The following is a 19,593-nucleotide window of genomic DNA, read 5'->3' as shown; positions in this document are numbered from 1 at the left end:
CCAGATCTGAGGGTTTCAGAACTGAGACCCGGGGCATGAAACTCAGGGTGTGGGATCCCCACAACGCATGGCACAGGGCAGACACAGCACCCCCACACCGTTGAGCCATTCCATGCCACCCCCACTCAGTTCCGCAGAGACCCATGGGGAAAAAGCACAGCTCTGGAAGGATACTAGGAAAGATCTCTGGTGCCACCTAGTGATTAGAACAAAATCACCAACTTCTTAATAGTTGGAAGCCAGGGTTTCTAAAACCACCCTCAGGCTCTGAGAGGGGGTGGGCCATGCAAATGGGGGGTAAGAAGGGAAACAAGGCATGGATTCTGGAACTGAGAGCTAGGCACAGGATTCAGGGTGTGGGATGTGCCATAACAGTGGGCACTACACAAGGTGACAGTCATCATTTTGGATCTGAGACCCTGAGATTGAGAACTAGAGCACAGAATTCAGAGCACAGTATCCACACAGCCATGGGCACAGCACCGGGTGAACATGGGGCAGACACAGCCCCCAGTGTGAGCAATAGCCCCTGCGTTGAGGTGCTCCCCTCCTGAATCTGTTTCTCAGAGAACTACAGGGAAAAGCACAGGTCAGCAAGTACAGGTCTCTAGCACTACCTAGTGGCCAGAGCAAAATCACCAACTAACTGATTCCCTGCTGGAACTAAGTAAATATGGAGGGAGGGAACTGTAAGAGACAGTGCCCAGCAACACAGCCACAGCATCAACACCCTTGTGGAGTTTTGGCCTACCAGTGCTTGTCTCAGTCTGGTAAACATTTTTCAACACCCCTGAAAGAGCAATCCAAAGAGATGCTCGCCAACACCAGTGGCACAATGTCCCAATGCAGAGAACAAATTAGAAAGCAAACAGCAGGGAGAAGGGAAAATACAAATAACCAAGCAAGCCAGCAGGAGAAGGACACACCACAAAAAGAAAATCAGTCACCAGAGCTCAACAATGACATGAAAGAACTTCTCTGCCTGTCAGATAGAGAATTAATAATCATCATGATTAAAAAGTATAATGAGATGAGACAAATAATCAATGAACAAAAGAACGAAAATGAGAACTTAAGAAAGAGAATAAAAGAAAACAAGGAGACTAAAAGATTACTGGAGGAGACGAAGAGCTCTTGGAAAAGCATTGAAAACAGGACCAAGGAAATGGAAGAATGGATCAGTACTATTGAGATACAAAAATAGAAAGAACCAAAAGAGAAAAATAGAGAGAAGCTCAAAGGAAGAAGAATGAGTCTGATAATTATCAGACTCCATGAAGAGAGGAAATATAAGAGTTATAGACATTCTAGCAGGTGAGGAGAGAGATAAAGGATCTGAGAAATTATTCAAGGAGATAATTGAAGAAAACTTCCCAAGTATGAAAAAGTAGATGAATATAGACATACAAGAAATGAGAAGAACACCCAATTATCACAATGAAAAGAAGACTACAGCAAGACACGTAATAGTAAAGCTTTCAAGAGTCCAAGACAAAGAAAAAATAATTGAAACTGGCAAGGGGAGAAACATAACCTATAAGGGAAAATCGTTCAGGTTAACCTCAGATTGCTCCGAAGAAACACTACGGGCAAGAAGAGAATGGAGTAACATATTCAACAAACTTCAAGACAGCAAATGCCAACCAAGAATACTTTACCCTGTAAAAATGAGGCAAAAATGAGAGACTCCAGTAAAGTATGTAGGGTGTTTTCCTTTTAAGGACAGTATGAAATAGTGTATTCACTTTGGAGGCAAGTACAGTGAACTGAGAGCATTTTTTTTTTTTTTTAAATTTAAGGTGTGTATTTGAGCAGGTTCAGTATGTATTAGAAAGAAACAGACCAAGAGAGGTAGATAGTAACTTGAAATGCAAGTTCTGGAAACAAACATTCATATTGTCACTTCTATGGATGTATGTTGTGTATTTTCTGTTTTAAATTATGGATAATTCCCTTTGTTCACTTTTCTATTAAATCATGGCACATAAATTTATCATCACTTTCTCTAAAGGATAAATTACTAAAGGATAAATTTATAAATTTATAAATTCTCTAAAGGATAAATTTATCATCACTTTCTCTAAAGGATAAATTAAATAATTTTTTGTGCTATATTTGATTTCTCCTCTCAGGTGTAGTCCCTGTAATAGTCCCACCACCAAGTCATCCATGAACCATCACCAGAGCCCCTTGTGTTCTTCCCACCCCCTGTTTAAATCCCTCTCCTTCCTCCTCCTCTGCAAAATGTCTTTGATTTATAGTTGCCTGCTAGTTTTGTCTATTTATTTCTTATTATTTTTCCTGATCCCTTATTTGGTTCTCCTATTGTCCTCCTATAAGTGAAATTATCCCATATTTTTCTTTTTCCTTCTGGCTTATTTCACTGAGCATAATCCCTTCCAGCTCCATCCATGTTGCTCTGAATGGCAAGAGTTTGTCTTTTTCAACCTAAATGCCCAGCAATAGATGAGTGGATCAAGAAGATGTGGTATGAAGACACAATGGAAAACTATTCAGCAATCTAGAGTTTTTAAAATATGTATAATTTGGATACTAACTCCTTGCCAGATATATGATTTATAAATATCTTCTCTCATTCAGTAGGTTGACTTCTTGTTTTAATGATTTTTTTCTCTGTGTAGTTTCATGTAGTCCTATTGGTTTATTTTGCTTTTGTTTCCCTTACCATTGAAGTTGACTCAAAAAGGGCATCACAAAAGCAGCGTGGAAGAGATGCCATCTATGTTTTCATCAATGTATTTTATAGCTTCAAATCTTACATTCAAGATTTTGATCCATTTAAAATTTTGTGTGTGTAAGAGAGTGGTCTAGTTTCTTTACCATGCAGCTGTCGGGTTTTCTCAACACCATTTGTTGAAATGCCATTTTTCTCCATTGCATGTTTTTGGCTCCATTGTCCTACATTAGATATCCTTATTATGTAAAATTATTTGTGAAATCTCAATTATGTTCTTTTGCTCTGTATGTGTATTTTTATTACAATATGATAGTATTTTATTACTATATTTTGTAGTATAGTTTGAAATCATGGAATGTGATAGCTCCAATTTTGTTCATTTTTCTCAACTTTGCTTTGGATGTTGAAAGTCTTTTTTCCTGGTTCCACACAAACTTTATGAATTTTATTCTATTTCTGTGAAGACCACCATTAGGATTTTGGTGGGGATAACATTGAATCTGTTTATTTCTTCATGTAAAAAGTCCATTTTAACAATGTTAATTATCCAATCCACAACAATGGCATATCTTTCCATTTGTGCTCTTTAATTCTTTCAATAATGTTCTGTAGTTTTCATTGTACATGTATTTCACATCCTTTGTTAAATTATGCTTTTCATCTAATTTTTAAATTTAATTTTCTTTTAAAATTTTCTTTTAATTATTGATTTGCAAGAATATATACTTTTCAGGAGTAGAGCTTCATACCTCCTTATGTATAGAAGTCTTACATCCCCACCACCCAAGTTTTAGTACCATTCCCAGTGTAACTTTGATACCATCTACCATTTCTTCCCAACCCTTTCCTTTGCCCCACAAACAACCAACATTTTTTTCAGAGTCTAAGATGTTTTTGTTGTTGTTGTTATTAGTTCATTTTCTTTGTTTTTTCTAGTGATAATTGATTATGTCTTGGCTATATGTATTATATATGTGAAATAAACCATGCAGAAGCTATCTTTCACTTTCTGAATTACCCGACTTAGCATAATGATCTCAAGTTCCATCCATGTTGTGGCAAAAGGATATATTTCATCTTTTTTAATAGTTGAATAGTATTCCATTGAGTGCATATGCCACATCTTCTTTATCCAGTCATCTGTCAATGGGCATTTAGGCTGTTTCCAAGTCATGACCTTGGTGAATACTGTTGCAGTCAACATTGGGGTGCATATATCTTTTGGAATTAGAATTGTCATGTTCTTCAGGAAAAAAGTAGCTAGCTGGATCATTTGGAATTTCTACTTTTATTTCTTTTTTATTAATATATTATTTTCTATAATTCTTACATCATTTTTCATTTTTGCACAATATATGCATTTTCATTTTGGTTATATTCCCCATACAATTGCACCTCCCCCCTTATTCTGACTTTAGTCCTTCTTTTTCCCACCGCTCCCTCGGCACCCCACCCCCCACCTAGTGTGTCTCTGGTTTATAGTTGCTTGTTGATTTTGATTTTTACTTTGTATTGATTAGTCATTTTCCTGGTTTCTTATTTAGGTTTTCTAAATTCCTGCTATGAGTGAGACCATCCAGTACTTTTCTTTTTCTTTCTGACTTATTTCGCTGAGCATGATCCCTTCCAGCGCCATCCATGTTGCTGCAAATTGCATGTGTTTATCTTTTTTGAATGCTGAGTAATATTCCATGGTGTATATGTACCACATCTTCTTGAACCAGTCATCTATTTTTGGGCATTTGGGTTGTTTCCAAAGCTTAGTTATTGTAAATAGTGCTGATATAAACATAGGGGTGCAGGTGCTCTTTGGAATTGATGTTTCTGTGTCCTTTGGGTAGATACCTAGGAGTGGAATTGCTGGATCATATGGAAACTCTATGTTTAGTAGGTCCAGAAATCTCCACACAGCTCTCCATAGTGGTTGGACCAGTTTGCACTCCCACCAACAGTGCAGAAGATTCCCTTTTTCTCCACACCCTCGCCAACATTTGTTGTTGCTAGTTTTTTTAATATGTGCCATTCTCACTGGTGTAAGATGGTATCTCATGGTAGTTTTGATTTGTATTTCCCTGATTACAAGTGATGTTGAACAATTTTTCATATGCCTGTTGGCCATTTGCATTTCCTCTTTAGAGAAGTTTCTTTTTAGCTCTTCTGCCCATTTTTTGACTGGATTACTTTCTTTGTTGTTGAGTCTCATCAGCTCTTTGCAGATTTTTGTGATCAGTCCTTTATCATTAGTGTTGTGTGCAAAAATGTTCTCCCAGTTGGTGGGGTTTCTCTTTGTTTTTGTTATTGTCTCTTTTGCTGTGCAGAAGCTCTTTAATTTGATGTATTCCCAGCTGTTGATCTTTGCCTTCACTATCACTGCTTTGGGTGATGTTTCTGTAAAGATGTCTTTGATATGCAAATCACATAGTGTTTCGCCTATATTTCCTTCTATGTATTTTATGGTTTCAGGTCTTATGTCTAGTTCTTTAATCCATTTTGAGTTGATTTTTGTGTATGGTGTGAGGTAGTGGTCAAGCTTCATTCTTTTGCATGTAGCGACCCAGTTTTCCCAGCACCATTTATTGAACAAACTTTCTTTGCTCCAATGCATAGTCTTTGCTCCTTTGTCAAAGATTAGTTGACCATAAATCTGTGGGTTTATTTCTGGTTTTTTTATTTGATTCCATTGGTCTGTATGTCTGTTCTTGTGCCAATACCATGCAGTTTTGATTATTATGGCTTTGCAGTATAGTTTGAAGTCTGGGCATGTGATGCCTCCATTCCCTTCTTTTTTTTTCAGGAGAGCTTTGGCTATTTGGGGTTTTTGGTGATTCCTTATGAATTTCATCAATAATTGTGCTAATTCTTTGAAGAATGTCATTGAAATTTTTATTGGAATAGCATTGAATCTGTAAATTGCTTTTTGTAGGATGGCTATTCTGATAATGTTAATTCTTCCAACCCATGAGCAGGGGATGTCTTTCCATTTCTTTGTGTCTACTTCTATTTCTTTTAACAGTGTTTTATAGTTTTCTTTGTATAGGTCCTTTACCTCTTTTGTTAGGTTTATTCCTAAGTATCTGATTTTTTTGTTTCAATAATAAAAGGAATCTTTTTTTATTTCTTCTTCAGATTTATTGTTTGTGTATAGGAAGGCTACTGATTCTTGCATGTTGATTTTGTATCCTGCTACTTTAGTAAGCTGATTGATTAGTTTAAGTAGTTTTTCTGTGGAGTTTTTGGGGTTCTCTATGTATATTATCATATCATCTGTGAGTAGTGATAGTTTGATTTCTTCCTTGCCTATTTGGATTCTTTGTATGTCTTTCTCTTGCCTTATTGCCATGGCTAGGACTTCCAGTATTATATTGAAAAGCAGTGGTGAGAGTGGACATCCTTGTCTTGTTCCAGATCTTAATGGAAATGCTTTCAGCTTTTCACCATTGAGAATGATACTGGCTATGGGTTTGTCATATATGGCCTTTGTGATGTTGAGGTATGTTCCTTGTATCCTGAGAATTTCAAGGGCCTTTATCATAAACGGGTGTTGTACTTTGCCGAAAGCTTTCTCAGCATCTATTGATATCATCATATGGTTTTTATATTTCTTTTTGTTGATGTGTTGGATAACATTGATTGATTTTCGATGTTGAACCATCCTTGTGTCCCTGGAATAAATTCTACTTGGTCGTGGTGAATTATCTTATGGATACATTGTTGGATTCTGATAGCTAAAATTTTATTGAGGATTTTTGCATCCATGTTCATTAGAGAGATTGGCCTGTAGTTTTCTTTTTTTGTGTTGTCCTTGTTCATTTTTGGTATTAGTGTAATGTTGGCTTCATAGAACATCTTTGGTATTATCCCTTCCTTCTCAATTTTTTGAAAGAGTTTGTGAAGGATAGGCGCTAATTTATTTCTGAATGTTTGGTAGAATTCATTTGTAAATCCATCAGGTCTTGGGCTTTTGTTTTTGGGCAGGTTTTTGATTACCATTTCAATTTTGCTGCTTGTAATTGCTCTTTTTAGGTGTTCTATTTCTTCTTTATCTAGCTTTGGGTGATTGCAGAGTTGCAGGAATTTGTCCATCTCTTCTAGATTGTTGAAATTGTTTGCATATACCTGTTCATAGTAGTTTCTGATTATTCTTTTGATTTCTGCTGTGTCTATTGTGATTTCTCCTCTTTCATTTGTGATCCTAGTTATTTGTGCTTTCTCCCAGTTTTCCTTTGTGAGCCTGGCTAGAGGTTTGTCTATTTTATTTATTTTTTTGAAGAACCAGCTTTTGGTTTCATTCATCTTTTGGATCGCTTTTTAGTTTCAATTGCAAGTATTTCTGCTTTTTTTATTATTTCTTTTCATCTACTGGTTTTTGGTTTTTTTGTTGTTGTTGTTCTTTTTCTAGTTCTTTGAGCTTTGAGATTAGGTCGTTTCTTTGAGTTCTTTCTTGTTTCTCGATGTGAACTTCTATTGCTATATATTTTCCTCTTATTACTTCTTTTGCTGCATCCCATATGTTTAGGAAATTGGTGTCCTCCTTGTCAGTCAACTCAAAGTATTTTTTAATTTCTTCTTTGATCTCCTCATTAGTCCAGTGGTCTTCCAGAAGTGTGGGTTTCATTCTCCATGGGGTAGGAGAGTTCCTTGCCTTCTTTTTATGGTTTATTTCTACTTTGATGCCTTCATGGTCAGAGATGATGGTTGGTATGATTTGAATCTTGATATATCTGTTGATGTTTGTCTTGTGTCCCAGTGTGATCAATCCTGGAGAATGATTCATGTGCGCTTGAGAAAAATGTGTACTCTGATTTTTTTGGGTTTATTGTTCTATAGATGTCTGTTAAGCCCATGAGGTCTAGATCCTTACCTAGAGCTTTAGTGTCCTTACTTATATTTTGTCTCGTTGATCTAGCCATTATTGATAGTGGTGTGTTGAAGTCTCCTAGTACATATGTGTTTTCTCTGATGTCTCTTTTCAGAGATGATAATAGTTGTCTGATATATTTTCGTGCTTCTTTATTTGGTGAGTATATGTTAATGAGTGTTATTTCTTATTGAAGTATTGTCCCCTTGATCATAATGCAGTGATCATTGGGATCTCTTTTTACCTTTTTGAGTTTGAAATCTGTTTTATCTGATATAAGTATAGCTGTTCCTGCCTCCTTTTTTGGTCCATTTGCTTGCAGGATTGTTTTCCATTCTTTCACTTTGAGTCTATTTTTATCTTTTGTAGTTAAATGTGTTTCCTGGAGACAGCAAAAGGTTGGGTTTTGTTTCTTAATCCAGCCTGCAGCTCTGTGTCTTTTTATTGAAGAGTTTAGTCCATTTACAATTAGAGTTAATATTGATATGTTAGCATCTGTATTTGCCATTTTGTTTGTCTTTCCTCTGATTTTATTTATTCTTTTAATAATTTTTTTTTGGCCTTGGTTTGTTGTTATTCATTCCTCTGTTGGTTCTGACTTTAGGACTCCTTGTAGTATTTTTTGGAGTAGAGGTTTAGACATAATGAATTTCCAGAGTTTCTGTTTGTCTGGGAAGGTCCTTATTCTTTCTTCATGAAGGAAGGAAAGCTTTGCAGGATAGAGTATTCTTGGTTTGCATTTGTTGTCATGGAATCTGTTGACTATGTCTGATGTCAGCCTGATTGGTTTTTCTTTGTATGCTATTTGTTTCTTCCCTCTTGTCAGCTTCATTATTTTTTCTTGCCTTGAATTCTTGAGAGATTTACTATGATGTGTCTTGATGTATTTTTTCCTTCATTATGGAAGTTTGGTGTTCTTCTTGCTTCTTGTGTGTCTATTTTCAGCTCCTTCTTCATGTTTGGGAAGTCCTCTTCAATTATTTCCTTGAATATTTTCTCTGTTCCTAGGTTTCTCTTCTCTCCTTCTGGGATTCCTATAAGTCTTATATTTCCTTTCCTCATAGTCAGATAGTTCCTGAAGTCTTCTTCAGTATTTTTCATTTGTACTTCTCTTTCCTTTTCTGTTTTGGTTCTTTTTTTTTGTTTCTTTGTTTTTTTATTTGTTCTTCCATTTCATCTATTCTGTTATCACTGCCTTTCCCAGAGTTCTTTATCTCTTCCATTTAATCTTTGATCTCCTGCATTTCCTTCACTTCCCTCTTTAGAGACTCAATTTCATTCTTTTGATCGTTGTTTTCCTTAATGACTTCTGTCAGTTTTTTAATCATGGCAGTTTTAAATTCTCTTTCTGGAAAGCTCAGAAGTTCTTCCAAGTCACTGTTGTTGCAATCTGGTAGATGGTTTTCTTTTTGTGGTGTGTCTTTTCCTGAGGAGTTGCTAGGTTGAATGTTGTTTTTCTTCTCCCTGCTGCTTGTTTTCTAATTTGTCCTATGTGCTGGTGTTGGGACACTTTGTTACTGGTACTGGCTGGCATCTTTTTGGTGTGCTTTCTGGGATGTCGGAAACTAGTGGTCCAATCGAGTCAAAAACTGTTATGTCTGAATTCCAGTAGGGCAGTAGTACTATGAATATGTTAGTGGCAGCTGTCACAGAGAATCTCCTTCTTCTGTATTTTTTTTTTTTTAAATAGAGGCATTATTTATTTATTTATTTGTTTGTTTGTTTGTTTGCTTTGTTTACACATGCACTGGGTACAGTTAGAAGCGCGGGAGGGTGAGAGAACACACCAGAGCCAGAGCAGGGAGCAGAGCAGGCAGAAGGACAGAAGTACACTGCTGAGGGGAGCAGCGGGCGGCAGGAGAGGTCTGCGCGCCATGTGGGACCCTCCTCTGGTGGCCGGGGAGCAGCCGGGGATCGAACCGGCGCCGCAGAGGCCGCGGGCAGCTTCGCAACCCAGCGCTCAACTGCTGCGCCACCGGGGAGGCCCTTCTTCTGTATTTTTTTTAATTCCAAGGAGGATCTTATTGTCCCACAGTCTACCCTGTGGTGGCAGGATCACCTGCTGGGCTCCAAATCGCTGGATCCCCATCTGAGCTCAGACTGATACCCAGAGTGCCGGGCTTGTGGGGGCTTTTCAGCTCACAGACTTGCGGCAGATTTTCAGCTCACCTCTCGCTGTGGATGCAGCCCTTTCCCAACTCCACACAGTCTAGGTGTGTTGAAAATATGCCAAAGGTCCCAGATCTAAGATGGGGAGTCAGGAGGGTACTTCAGTCCATCTGTCCGTGGTCTGCCCTGGTGCTGACTGGATCCCCCTCTGGGCTCTGGCTCAGATGGTGACTGGCTTGTGGGGGCTTTTCAGCTCACCTCTGGCTGTGAGAGCAGCCCTTTCCCAGCTCCATGCAGTCTAGGTGTGTTGCGAACACGCCAAAGGTCCCTGATCTAAGATGGGGAGTGGGGTGGGGGAGGGGACACTACTGTGCACCGTAGGTCTGCCCAGGCCCTGACTGGACTAGATGGGGACTGGCTTATGGGGGCTTTTCAGCTCATCTCTGGCTGTGAGCACAGCCCTTGCCCAGCTCCAAGCAGTCTAGGTGTGTTGCAAACACTCCGAAGGTCCCTGATCTAAGATGTGGAGTTGGAGGGCACTTCCATATACCCTCAGTCTGCCCCTGCACTGACTGGATCCCCCTCTGGGCTCTGGCAGCCAGATCTAGTTTTATTTCTTTAAAGAGTCTTCATACCATGTTCCATAGAGGCTGCACAGATGTACATTCCCATTCAGGATGCATGAGTGTTCCTTTTGCTCCAGACTCTTGCCAGCACTTGCTGTTTCCAGGCTCTTTTATATGGGTCTTCTCTTAGGGTTGAGGTGATGTTTCATTGTGGGTTGATTTGCATTTCCTGAATAATAAGTGAAGTTGAACATTTTTTTTCATATCTATTGGCCATCTGTATATCTTATTTGGAGGTCATCTGCCCAAGTTTTGATTGGGGTGTTTGCTATTTTGTTGTTGTTTAGTTATATGGGTTCTTTGTTAATAACTTGTCAGTTGATGATGTACAGATACCTTCTCCCATTAAGTAGTTTTGTTTTTGTTTTATTAGTGGTTAATTTCACTGAGCAAAAGATTATTACCTTGATGTTATTCTGTTAGTTTATGTTTACATTTATATCTTTTTAAAAAAGATTTATTTATTTATTTATTTATTTATTTATACAACCGGGGTACAGGCCGGATGCACGGGAGGGTGAGAGGATTCACCAGAGACAGAGTGGGGAACAGAACAGGCAGACTGACTGAAATACACTGCTGAGGGGAGCAGCAGTGAGACAGGAGAGGTTTGCCATGCCATGTGGGACCCTCACCCGCTAGCCAGGATCGAACCAGCACTGCAGAGGCTGGGGACAACTTCAGAGTGTGGCACTTGGTGCTCAACCGCCTGCACCACCAGGGAAGGCCCTACATTTATATCTTTTGCAGTTGAAGGCAAATCCCCAAGACATCTCTATAGCACACGTCCAGGAATGTGCCTGTATTTTCCTTTGTGTATTTTCTGGTTTCAAGTGTTAATCCAAGTCTCTAATCCATTTTGAGTTAATTTTTGTTTATGATGTTAAATAATGATCTAGTTTGTTGTTATCCAGATTTCCCAGCACCATTTGTTAAAAGTGTTTTCCTTTCCCAGTGTATGGTCTTGGTGCTTTTGTCATAAGTTAATGACCAAATCCTGAGGGTTTACTTCTGGGCTCAAAATTCTATTCCATTGACCTATGTTTCTGTTTTTTTCCCCAATACCACAGTATTTTATTTAACATTTTTTATATTATTGCTTTTTAATATTTTTTATTGCTTACATGTCTATATCACTTTGGGGCTACATTTTTTACCCCCCCCATACATGCACAGGATCACTCATCCACCATCAAACCTTCACCAAACCCCATCTTCCTGTGTGCCCTCTTCCCTCCCTCCTGTTCCCTCGGTAAACAATGTGTTTTGTACATAATCGAAGAATTGCTTTTGTTGTGCTTTACAAGCATATATTTTCTGGTTATTTATATTCCACATATAAGTGAAATCTTCCTATACCTGAATTTACTTTCTGACTTATTTGACTTAGCATAGGTCTTCAAGGTCTATCCATTTTGTCCCCAAATCTACTACTTGATCTTTTTAAATATCTGAGTGGTATTCCAGTGAGTCTGTGGTCCACAATTTCTTTATCCTACAATCTGTCATTGTGCACTTAGGTTGGTTTCTTGGCTTGCCAACTGTGGATACTGCTGGTATGAACAAAAATCTTTTCATGTTAGTATTTTCATATTCTTTGGGTAAATACCAGCAAAGGTGTTGTTAGATCATATGGGATTTCCATTTTTACTTTTTAAGAAATGTATTGAGTTGATAATCACTTTACATCATTGCTTCCATTATAGAAGTGTAGGGTGGCCCCCTTCAGGCATTGTTACCATAGTGCACCCACCTCCAAAGAACCATAATCTTCCACCATACACCATTGTGCTTCTTTGTCCTTGTCCCTCCTTCTCCTGACACCTTCCTCCAAGTTATCTCCATACCACTTTCTAAAGAGGCTGTACCAAACTGCATTCCCTCAAACAGTGTATGAGAGTTACTTTTTCACCACATCCTCACCAATATTTTGTTATTTCCATTCTGTTTGATATTAGGTCATTGTCACAGGAATGGAGTGATAGATATCTCAGTATAGTTTTAATTTGCATTTCTCTTATAATAGTGAGGTTGCATAGGTTTTCATGTGCTTATAGACCAATTGAATGTCTTTTGTAAGAAGAGTGCCTATGTAAGTCTTTGCCCATGTTTTCATTGGGTTGTATATTATTTTCTTGTTGGAATATATAAGTATATTTTATATTTTAGAAATTAGTCAGTGTTGTGTGCAAATATAGCTTACCAGTATTTTGAGGTATAAAAGATTTTTAGTTTGATATATTCCCCATTATTTATTTTTACTTTTGTTTTCTTACTTGTCATCAGTGGAGTTGTAGCCCCAAATATTATGTATTGCTGTGGTTAATGTCCAAGAATGTATCCATTATGCTTTCTTTTAAGTATTTTAAGTTTCAGTTATAATATCCAAATCTTTTTAAAAAAGATTTATTTATTCATGCATACAAGAACCAGGGTACAGGCCAGATGTATGGGAGGGTGAGAGGATTCACCAGAGACAGAGTGGGGAACAGAACAGGCAGACTGACTGAAAGACACTGCTGAGGGGAGCAGCAGGTGAGACAGGAGAGGTCTGCCATGCCATGTAATATCCAAATCTTTAATCCATTTTTTAAAAAGATTTATTTATTTATTTATACAAGCATTGGGTATAGTCAGAAGTGCAGGAGGGTGAGAGAATTCACCAGAGCCAGAGTGGGGAACAGAACAGGCAGACTGATGAAGTACACTGCTGAGGGGAGCAGCGGGTGGCAGGAGAGGTCTGTGTGCCATGTGGGAGCCTCATCCAGTGACTGGGGATCAAACTGGCGCTGCAGAGGCTGCAGGCAGCTTTGCAACCCAGCGCTCAACCGCTGCACCACTGGGGAGGCCCTTTTTAATCCATTTTTGACTAATTTTTGTGTATGGAATTAATTATGGATATAATTTCATTTTTTGGGCATGTAACTATCCATTTTTCCCAATATCATGTGTTGAAGAGATTTTTCTTGTTTCCATTGTATGGCTGTGGTTCCTTTGTCAAAGACTGCTATCACTTTGTAGTACAGTTTGAAGACTAGGAGCGGAATACGTCCATTTTTCTTCATTGTTCTCACAGTTGTTTTGAATATTTGGGATCATTTGTAGTGCCACACAAATTTTAGAATTCTTGTTCTATTTACCTGAAAAGAAAATTGGGATTAATAGGGATTGCATTAAATTTAGAAATCATTTTAAGTAAGTTGATCATTTGAGGAACATTAATTCTTCCAGTCCATGAACATAGGATAGCTTTGCATTTCCTTGTATCTACTTTTTATTTTAACAATATCTTATAGTTTTAAGTGTATAGGACCTTCTTGTTAAGTTTCCTCCCAGATGTTTCATCCTTTTAGAGTGACTGTAAATGGGATTATTTTCTAAATTTCTCCTTATTCTAATTCATTCTCTAGGAATAGAAATGTAACAGATTTATAAATAATGGTTTTAATCCTGCTGTTTTATTGTACTCATGTCTAGTAGTTTTTAGTGAAATCTTTAGGATTTTCTATGTATATTGGTATATCATCACAAACAATGATGGTTTTACTTCTTATTCAATTTGAGTTCCTTTTATCTTTTTCTTGCCTAATTGCTCTGGCTAGGACTTCCAGACTAAGTTAAAAAGTAGTGGTGAGAGTGGACATCCTTGTCTTGTTCTAAATCCTAGTAAAATTTTTCAGTTCTTTACCATTTAATAAAATATTAAGTATGGGATTATCATATATGGCATTTATTATATTGAGATAGCCCTTATCCATTAACGGCTTTCATCATCAGCAGGTATTGAATGTTGTCAAGTACTTTTTCAGAATCTACTAATATGATCATGTGATTTTAGAAATTAATTTATTTTTAATTGGGATAACATTGGGATACCACCATAGTGAAATCACACACAGTCCACAAACTTCTTTCCCTATTTTCTCATAATCCTCCCCAAGCTCTCCCCAACTTGAAGATTCAATTCTATAGTCAGTTATCAAGGGTTAGTTTTTAAGCTTTTCTTTATCTAACTCTTTTTTTATTTTACATATTTTTTACATCATTTTTCATTTTTGCACAATGTGTGCATTTTCATCTTGGTCATATTCCCCATACAATTTCCACCCCCACTTATTTTGACTCTAATCCTTCCTACTCCCTCCCCTATGCCACAGTAGTGTGTCTCTGGTTTATAGTGGCTTGTTGATTTTGATTTTTACTTTATTATAATTAGTCTTTTTCCTGGTCCCTTAATTTACATTCTGTTCCACATATTAGTGACATCATCTAGTATTTATCTTTCTCCTGACTTATTTCACTTCATATTATCCCTTCCAGCTCCACCATGTTGCCACAAATGGCATGAGTTTATCTTTTTTTGATTGTGGAGTACGTTCCATTGCATGTATATACCACTGTGATTTGAAAGTCTTGATATGCTTTCATACTTTGCATATTTATTGAGACTCTATTATCATCCATTTTTTTGTATTATCTTTTTCTGCCCCAATATATGATCTATGAAGTCATGTTAGATCATAGATCAATTGGAAATAGTCTATGTTAGCTTGACAAAAAAAATATTAATTTTTTAATTGGAACTTTGAATGTATATCTATTAGGTCCTTCTGTTAAATATTTATTTAACGGAAATTTTACCTTGTTAATTTTTATCTGCATGTAATGTCTATTGCTGTAAGACATGCACTAAGATTCCCTACTATTATGGTATAGCTGTCAATGTGCCCTTTATTTCCATTAATAATTATTTTATATATTTAGCTGCCTTTTTGTGCATATATATTAGTAACAGTCATATCTTCTTGATGAATAATCCTTCATCTTTGTCTCTTGTTACTTTTTTTGGCTGAAAGTCAATTTATTATAAATGAGAATAAAATTTCCTATGTTTCCCTCTGAGTTATTATCTTAGAATAACTTACTCAAACCTCTCATTAAAAGACTGTCTTTAGATCTGATGTGGGACTATTGTATGTAAAATATAGATGGATCTGGCTTTTTGATTCATCCAACCATTTGATATCTCTTGATTTGTGCATTCAGGTCATTCACATTTAGGGTAATTATTAATAGTGATACAGCCACATTGTCTTTTATTTTCTCATTGCTTTGTATTTCTGTTGCTGCTTTTTCCATGTGCTTCTAACTACCTTTTCATTTGGATGGCTTTGCCTGGGGGTTCTTTCATTTTTTTTTTTTTTTCACTTTTTCTTCTGAGTGTAAGGCTCCAGGTGTTTTTTTTTGTTGTTGTTCCCATAAGGATTGTGACAAACTTTCTGTACCTAAAAGAGTCTTTTTGTGCTCACCATCATTTGATATGATAGATTCTGTTTTTATCTTCTGCTCTGTAACTTTTGCTTGTTGTCTTGCTATTCTTGCTTATGTTTCTGATTCTGTAAATTATGGTATAGCTCAAGGTTTTGTATTCTTTTGCTTTATCTTTTCCAGTAGAAGAACTCCTTTAACATTTGGGTTTTTCTACCATTTACTGATATTTTTATTTAAGTACTATTGGTTTGCAATAAAATTTTTTTTTCTTTAATAGTATTGAAATAGCATTGCATTACAACATTATGTAAGTTTCAGGTGTGCACTACTGACAATGACCATCTGAACACTATATTAGGTTTACTGCTAAAAATCCAATGATATCCTTCACCATAGCAATATTCTCTTTGTCCCAATTTAACATTCCCCCTCTCATTCTCTCAACTGATAACTAGTCTTAAGTCCAAAATTTTATGATTTCTTTAGTTCATCTGCTGTTTTCTCTATATACTGCATTAGAGTGAAATAACCCAGTGATTATCTTTGTCTGGTTTATTTTACTAAGCATAAATCCTTCCAGACCCATCCATGTTTTGAAAATAGCAGGATTTAATCTTTTTTTAATCCTGAATTCTTATTTTTGTATTATTTTTATTGATATAGATAATAATAGATTGCAACACTACCTATGTTTCAGATGTATAGGTTCATGCTACCCATACCATAAAGCACCCATAGGCCTCCACCATAGTCCACTGAGCCCCTCCCCCACTTTATTCCCTATCCTTCCTCATGATAACACCAGTTCTAAAGTCAGACTTCTGGGGTTTACTTTGATTTGGGTTTTGTCTTTTTTTTTTTTTTGTATATTTTCTTTATCTTCTACATGGGAATGAAATCATTTGTCTTCTACATGTGAGTGAAATTATTTGTCTTCTTCTGACTTATTTAGCCTAGCATAATTACCTCCAGGTCCATCCATGTTGTCATAAATGGCAAGGTTTCACCTTCTTTTAGCTGGGTTATTTTCTTTGTATATGTGTCATATCTTCTTTATTCACTAATCTGACATTGATTGGGCACTCATGTTCTTCCACAAACTCACTGTTATGAATAATGCTTCAATGAACATAGGAGTGGACATATCTCATTAGTGTTTTTCCATTATTCAGATAAATACCAAGGAATTAAATTGCTGGATCATGTGGTAGTCCTATCTGTAATATTTTGAGGAAACTCCACAATTTTTCATAGAGGTTAGCAACACTGGCTTCCAATGAATGCTTTGGAAAGGGAAACAGAAACAAAATTAAACAAATGGGACCAAATAAAAATAAAAATCTCCTGCACATTGATAGAAATTCTCATTAAAATGAAAAAAGAGGTCCTCCCCTGGTGGCACAGTAGATGAGGGCTGGGCTGTGAAGCTGCCCACAGCCTCTGCAGTGCTGGTTCGATCCCCAGCTGCCAGTGAGGGTCTCACATGGCACGCAGACCTCTCCTGCTGTACCCACTGCTCCCCTCAGCAGTGTATTTCGTCGGTCTGCCTGTTCTGTTCCCTGCTCTGGCTCTGGTGAATTCTCTCACCCTCCTGCTCTTCTGACTGTACCCAGTGCTTATATAAATAAATAAATAAATAAATAAATAAATAAATAAATAAATCTTTAAAAAATGAAAAAAGAAAGAGGGCCAAAAGATTATAAATATTTGCACATCATAATCTGAAAAGGAGCTTATAATCAAGACACACAAGAACTCACATAACTCAAAAAATGGGGGAAAATAAGTCAATCAAAATATGGATAGAAGAGCTAAAAAGACATTTATCTGAAGAAGACATGCAAAAGGCTAACATTTATCTGAAGAAGACATGCAAAAGGAAAAAAATGCTCATCGTCATGACTAATAATGAAAAGCAAACAAACACAACGGGATATCCCATCACACCCATAAGAATGGGCTAGACTAGAAACTGTGTTGGGAGTGTGTGGAGTCAAAGAAAACTTCATGCAATATTAGTAGGAATATATACTGGCTTGGCCCCTATGGTAAACAGTATGGAAGTTTCTGAAATTATTACTAATAGATCTACCATACAATCCCACAATTCCATTCCGAAATGTCTACCAAAAGAATGCAAAAACACTAAATTAAAGGGATATAGGCATTCCTATGTTCTAGGAGCACTATTTATAATAGCCAAGTCATGAAAACAACCTAAGTGCCCAGTGACAGGTGAGTGGATAGAGAACATTTAGTATATATACATAAAGGAACACTATTGTTCTTTTAAAAGCATGATATGTGATGGAACTGGAGAGGACTATGCTAAGTGAAGTAAGTGAGAAGAAAGACAAATATCAGATGATTGCACTCATATGTGGAATATAAAGAAACCAGTCAAAGGAACAGACAAACCCAAACTAAAATAAATCCTTCAAATCTGATCACAGATCTGAACCTATTGAGCATTAATGTGAGAGTTGGGCACACAGTGGGAATGGGGCCCAGTAGAATCTGGTGGAGAATTATGGTTGCTTTGGTAGTATGGTATGATAACATCTATCTGAAAAATTGTGAGCCCATATCCCTAAATCATATACCTGATTACCCCAAGTTACATCATAATAAACAGTACCATTTTAAACAGTTTCCTTTAATGTTGCTTTGTCAATTTTCTGTCTAGGTTATACAACCTTTGATATTGGTGGGGACAAAATCCCCTATTATTAATGTGTTGCTGTCATTTTTCTCTAGAAGTCTGCTAAATTTGTTCATGCTCTTGTGTTGAGTTTTAATATACTAATGACTATATTTTGAGGATTGAATCCTTCATCATTATATAATGCCCAGCTCTGTCTCCATGACAGTCCTTATATTAAAGTCTATTTTGTCTTTTTTGAGTATAATTGTATCAACTCCCTTTTTTATTCCATTTGCATGGACTTTTCTCCTACCATTTTATTCTCAGTTTGTGTCCTTAACCCTGAAGTGAGTTTTATATGCAACTTATAGTTGGATCTTGTTTTGCTTTTATCTATTTAGCTATTCTATGTCTTATGGTTGGAAAATTAATCCATTTACATTTAAAGCAACTATAGAAAGGTAACATATATTGCCATTTTGTCAATTTTTTTCTCTGGCTATATTCATGGTTCCTCTTCGTACACACACATATATACCCTTTCACTAATTATTGTATTTAATTTTATTACTTTTATCCTTTGCACCCAGGCTTGATATAAAATTCACTACTTGATAATCTATGCTGATCTTTTCTGGTGAGATTTTTTTCTTTTGTATGTTTTCTTGTTGTTTGCTAGTGCCATTTGCTTTCAGTTTATAGACGGCCCTTAAACATGTGTTGCAACTTCAGTTTATTGGTAATGAACTTTTGTTTTTCTTGTCTGTGAAGCTCTTAAACTCTCTTTCAATTTTAAATGTGTTCTTGGTTGTAAGTCTGTCTGTTTTAACACCTCGAGTCTGTCATAACACTCTTTTCTGACCTCTAAAGATTCTATTGGAAAATGCTGATAGTCTGATAACAAAAAATTGTTTTACCCATCCTACTTTTAAGACCCTCAATCTTCAAATGTTACTATAATAATGATAATGTGTCTTGTTCTGGATCTCTTTGAGTTTCTCTTATTTGGAACTCACCTGTATACCTAGATGTCTGTTTCCTTCACCATATTAGGGATCTTTGCAACCATATTTCCTAAAATATTTTTCTGACCTTTTCTCTCTTAACCTTCTGGACCTTTATAATGTGAATATTATTCCTTAGTGATATCCTAGAGATCATTTAAAGTACTCTTACTTTTTAAGAAGTCTTTTGTTATTCATTTTGTTGCTGTCTTTGTGAATTTAACTGCTATTTTTCCAAGCTGAATTCAGGACTCAGAATATTTCCTTCAAATGCATGAAAGAATGTTTTATTAAAACTTTAAAATGTGTTGCCTCTTGGGGAAAAGAATGAGTGGGACAGAAATTCCTAGTAAGAGTAGACATGGAAAATCCTTTAAAGAGGA

General features: G+C 36.6%; 1 pseudogene; it reads right to left on the bottom strand.

Annotated features, from left to right (window-relative positions):
* Positions 1 to 1,551: 1,551 nt before the first annotated feature.
* Positions 1,552 to 19,593, bottom strand: part of LOC119242147 (olfactory receptor 7A10-like) — a 26,435-nt pseudogene continuing 8,393 nt past the window's right edge.

Source organism: Talpa occidentalis, unplaced genomic scaffold (assembly GCF_014898055.3).
Source record: "Talpa occidentalis isolate TD23 unplaced genomic scaffold, MPIMG_talOcc4v2.1 talOcc4.12, whole genome shotgun sequence".
NCBI classification, from domain to species: domain Eukaryota; kingdom Metazoa; phylum Chordata; class Mammalia; order Eulipotyphla; family Talpidae; genus Talpa; species Talpa occidentalis.
Note: the sequence above shows the minus strand (reverse complement) of the source record. Positions and strands in the feature narration are given on the sequence as shown.